Below are 6,000 nucleotides of genomic sequence, written 5' to 3'. Positions count from 1 at the left end.
ATAGATCAACAAGACAAAAAATAAGTAAAGAAACCAAAGCTCTAAATAAGGACCTAGAGCAATTGGGCTTAACAGACATCTATAGAACACTAAACCCCCAAAAAACGGAGTACACATTTTTCTCAAACGCACACGGATCATTCTCCAGGATCGATCACATACTGGGGCACAAGACAAACATCAACAGATACACCAAGATTGAAATCATATCAACCATCTTTTTCTGACCATGAAGGCATCAAACTAGAAATAAACCATAAAAAGAAGGCAAGGAACTTTCCTACCTCATGGGATTAAAAACCACACTACTGGAAGACCACTGGACTAATGAGGAGATGAAAGAAGAAATTAAAAAATTTTTTGAATTGAACGACAAGGAGGACACCAATATCCTAAATGTATGGGATGCAGCAAAAGCAGTAATAAGAGGAAAATATATAGCAATAGAAGCTCACATCAAGAAACAAGAAAGAACTCAAAGAAACAACCTAATCTCGAAGCTCAAAGATCTAGAAAAAGAACAACAAAAAACCCCAAAACCAGTAGAAGAAAAGAAAATAATAAAACAAAAGCAGAAATAAATGAAATTGAAACTAAAAAAACAATCCAAAAGATCAATGAAACAAGAGCTGGTTCTTTTGAAAAAATCAATAAAATAGACAAACCCCTAGCCAGGCTCACAAAGGAAAAAAGGGAGAAAGCACAAATAAACAGGATCATCAATGAAAGAGGAGAAATCACAACGGACACAGCAGAAATCAAAAGAATAATCAGTAACTACTATGAACAGTTATATGGAAACAAGTTTAACAATCTAGAGGAGATGGACAAATTCCTACAACTCTACAATCACCCAAAGCTAGATAAAGAAGAAATAGAACACCTAAATACACCAATTACAAGCAGCGAAATTGAAATGGTAATCAAAAACCTCCCCAAAAACAAAAGCCCAGGACCTGATGGATTTATAAATGAATTCTACCAAACATTCAGAGACGAATTAGTGCCTATCCTTCACAAACTCTTCCAAAAAATTGAGAAGGAAGGGACAATACCAAACACGTTCTATGAAGCCAACATTACACTAATACCAAAACCAAACAAGGACAACACAAAAAGGAAAACTATAGGCCAATCTTCCTAATGAACACTGATACAAAAATCCTCAATAAAATTTTAGCTATCAGAATCCAACAATGCATCCATAAGATAATTCACCACGACCAAGTAGGATTCATTCCAGGGACACAAGGATGGTTTAACATCCGAAATTCAATCAACGTTATCCAACACATCAACAAAAAGAAATATAAAAACCATATGATAATATCAATAGATGCTGAGAAAGCTTTCGACAAAGTGCAACACCCATTCATGATAAAAGCCCTTGAAATTCTTGGGATACAAGGAACATACCTCAACATCATAAAGGCCATCTATGACAAGCCAACAGCCAGTATCATTCTCAATGGTGAAAAGCTGAAAGCAATTCCATTAAGATCTGGAACAAGACAAGGATGTCCACTCTCACCACTGCTTTTCAATATAATACTGGAAGTCCTAGCCAGAGCAATAAGACAAGAGAAAGACATCCAAGGAATCCAAATAGGAAAAGAAGAAGTCAAGCTATCACTATTTGCAGATGATATGATAATATACATAGAGAACCCCAAAAAGTCCACAGAAAAACTAATTCAACTCATCAATCAGTTCAGTAAAGTGGCAGGATACAAAATCAACACGCAAAAGTCAGTAGCCTTCCTATACACAACAATAAATCTGAAGAAGAAGAAATCAAAAAACCATCCCTTTTTTTATTGAAACAAAAAAAAATCAAATATTTGGGAATAAATCTAACAAAAGAGGAAAAGGACCTATTCAAAGAAAACTATAAAACACTGTTAAAAGAAATAGAAGAAGACACAAAGAAATGGAAAGACATCCCCTGCTCATGGATTGGAAGAATAAACATTATTAAAATGGCCATCCTTCCAAAAGCAATATACAGATTCAATGCTATTCCAATAAAAATTTCAATGTCATTCTTCAAAGAAATAGAACAATTATTGATGAAATTCATATGGAATCACAAAAAACCCCAAATAGCCAAAGCTCTCCTGAAAAAAAAAGAAGGGAATGGAGGCATCACACTCCCAGACTTCAAACTATACTACAAAGCCATAATCATCAAAACTGCATGGTATTGGAACAAGAACAGACATACAGACCAATGGAATCGAATAGAAAATCCAGAAATAAACCCACAGATTTATGGTCAACTAATCTTTGACAAAGGAGCAAAGACTATGCATTGGAGCAAAGAAAGTTTGTTCAATAAATGGTGCTGGGAAAACTGGGTCGCTACATGCAAAAGAATGAAGCTTGACCACTACCTCACACCATACACAAAAATCAACTCAAAATGGATTAAAGAACTAGACATAAGACCTGAAACCATAAAATATATAGAAGGAAATATAGGCGAAACACTACGTGATTTGCACATCAAAGACATCTTTACAGACACATCACCCAAAGCAGTGATAGTGAAGGCGAAGATAAACAGCTGGGACTACATCAAATTAAAGAGCTTCTGCACAGCAAAAGAGACAATAACAAAAACAAAGAGAAACCCCACCAACTGGGAGAATATTTTTGCACCCAACACTAATGATAAAGGACTGATCACAAAAATCTGCAAAGAGCTGATCAGACTTAACAACAACAAAGAAAAGAATCCAGTCAAAAAATGGGCAGAAGAGCTAAAAAGAAACTTCTCTGAAGAGGAAATGCAAATGGCCAACAGGCATATGAAAAAATGTTCAACATCACTTGCCATCAGGGAAATGCAAATCAAACTACCATGAGATACCATCTTACACCAGTGAGAATGGCACATATTAAAAAAACTAGCAACAACAAATGTTGGCGAGTGTGTGGAGAAAAAGGAACTCTTCTGCACTGTTGGTGGGAGTGCAAACTGGTCCAACCACTGTGGAGAGCTGTGTGGAGATTTCTGGACCTACTAAACATAGAGCTTCCATATGATCCAGCAATTCCACTCCTAGGTATTTACCCAAAGGACACAGAAACATCCATTCCAAAGAACACCTGCACCCCTATGTTTATAGCAGCACTGTTTACAATAGCTAAGCTTTGGAAACAGCCCAAATGCCCAAAAATAGATGACTGGATCAAGAAGATGTGGTACATATATACCATGGAATATTACTCAGCATTCAAAAAAGATAAACACATGCAATTTGCAGCAACATGGATGGCGCTGGAAGGGATCATGCTCAGCGAAATAAGCCAAAAGAAAAAGAAAAATACCGGATGGTCTCACTCATAGCAGGAATCTAGATAACTTAAATAAGGGAACAGGAAAACGAATAACTATAAGAAAGTGAAAAGCAAAATCAACAAAAAGCTACGAACCAGAGACACTTTTAGGGGGGCGGGGGTGGGAGGGGAGGGATTGGGGTCAGAATGGGGGGGCTGCAATTGTATGGGGAATATAAAAATAAAATTTATTATTAAAAAAAAAAAAAGCACCTACTTCATAGAAAACTACTATATTCCAGATATTGCAAAACCTGCCCAATCACATTCTTTTTTAAAAAAAGATTTATTTATTTATGCATACAAGAGCTGGGGTGCAGACCAGAGGTGCGGAGGGTGAGAAGATTCACCAGAGACAGAGTGGGGAGCAGAACGGGCAGATCAACGGAAACACACTGCTAAGGAGAGCAGAGGGTAAGACAGGAGAGGTCTGCTGCACCATGTGGGCAGCTCCCTTGCCAAGGATGGAACTCATGCTGCAGAGGCTGTGGTTAGCTTCATAGTGCTTAACTAGTTAGCTTCATAGTACTTAATCCCTTGTACCACCAGGGAGGCCCCAAATCACATTCTATGTAGAAGTATCAGGGATCTTTGAGGGGGTGCAATAAGTACTTCATCCCCAGCTGGTATACAAAGGTCAGCAGATGAAGGAACCAAATAGTTGCTATATTCATGATAAAGGTTAATTAGGAAAATGCAGCCCAATATGAGAACCCAGTGAACTTGCCCCCTGAAGGCCACTCCTGGCCAGATTTCCTTACCCATCCCAGGCAGCACTTGGGCCAGCAACCAAAGAGGATGTCAGAGGAACAGGAGATGCAGCCTCTGTTGCCAGTTGACTCTTCCTGACAATTCAAAAAGGCATTGTCTTCTTTTTTTTATTATTTAAATTTATTTTTTTGAAGGTTTATTTATTTATACAAGAACTGGGGTACAGGCCAGAGGCGCGGGAGGGTGAGAGAATTCACCAGAGACAGAGCAGGGAGCAGAACAGGCAGACTGACTAAAACACACTGCTGAGGGGAACAGCAGGCAAGACAGGAGAGGTCTGCCTCACCATGTGGGTCTCTCCCTGGATAGCCAGGAGTTGAACCCAGGCTGCAAAGTCTGCAGACAGCTTCACAGCGCTGCACTCAACCCACTGCACCTCCAGGGAGGCCCCATTCTATCTTCTTTAAGGTGGCGAGAGTTAAGAGAATCTAAGAACATTTAGGGAAAATTCCATCTTAAACATATATACACAGATGAAAAGGCTGTCCCCTTTGACTAGAGGTGGGGACATGATTCAAACCCAGGCCTACCTTGCACCAGAGCCCACACTATCAACCATAGCATTGATAGATGAATGTCTTGTGAAACTGTCAGGGAGGGCTAATTTGCTTTAGGATTTTGCTTTAATCCTAGTTTGCTTTGGGATTTTGGAGAAATGAGAAACTGCAAAGAGAAAGTGAAGGAAGTTTCCACTGAACACTCTATAAGCACCAAGGCCTATCAGTCCCACTCTACCCAAGAGATGCGCCATAGCATTACTGGAGTCAGGGACAGAAAATCTCTCCACTTCAGTGTAGCTTTGTGTGGAAATCAGAGGTGAGCTCTCCAGATAACACAGCTCCTCTCTAGCCCAGTGACCAGGGCTAATGTGAAAGTGTTTTCAGGCCACATAACTACAGAAAAGATGGCAACACTAGGTATAACGGTTAGAAAAAGCTGCATGTAACAGAATTCATTTTTTTATTTTCTATTTCTGTGTAACAAATACCACAAACTTGGTTTCAAACAACACACATTTATGATCTCCAGTTTCTGTGCATCAAGAGTACTCAGCTGGGTTTTCTATTTAGGGTCTCATGTGACCATAATGAGGAAATCAGCTGGGCCTGGGAGCTCTACTGGGCTCAACTAGAAAAGGATCCACTTTTGCCGGTAGGAATGGGGTCCCTACAGGTGTAGGGACTTCATTGTCTTGCAGGTTGACAGCTATAGGCTGCACTTCATCCCCAAAACTGCTCTCAGTGCCTTGCTTCATGTATCTCTCAACATGGGCAGCCCACATCATGAAAGCTTAGGACTTCAAAGTCAGAAAAGTCAGGAAGACCCAGCAAGAGAGGTGCTGTGATCCTACGTATCCTGTCTCCTATGCCATAGTCTACTGGCTACAAGCAAGTCTGGTCAAGATCATACTCACATTCAATGAGAATCCATAAAGGCATGAATACCAGTACATATTCCAGTCATTTCCTGGAAGCTTCACAATAAGATTTAGAACCTAATCCTATACCTGCTGAACTAAGATTTCTAGAGGTGAAGCCAAGAGTTTGCATTATTTATTGAAGTATTGTTCCATATCCTAGCCTGCTTTGTCAGTAGGATTTACCCTTTGGGTATAGTCACTATAGCATTCCCATTTAAACCAAGTTCTATAGTGGAATCTAATGATTAAAGTGTAGAAACTACCATATAGACATTTTCAAAAAATAGTTATCATGAGAAATCCAACCCAAGTTTCCTAGTGTTGAGATACAGACTTGTTAATCTAAATATCTGTCCACATTTAGCAGTGAACTTAATATTGCATACACATGCCAATGCTCTATAATGCACACCTGAGACTGAGATAATGTTATGTGATGTTACTTCAACAAAAATGTCTGTCCATTT

This window comes from Talpa occidentalis, unplaced genomic scaffold (genome assembly GCF_014898055.3).
Source record: "Talpa occidentalis isolate TD23 unplaced genomic scaffold, MPIMG_talOcc4v2.1 talOcc4.2, whole genome shotgun sequence".
Taxonomy (NCBI): domain Eukaryota; kingdom Metazoa; phylum Chordata; class Mammalia; order Eulipotyphla; family Talpidae; genus Talpa; species Talpa occidentalis.
Note: the sequence above shows the minus strand (reverse complement) of the source record.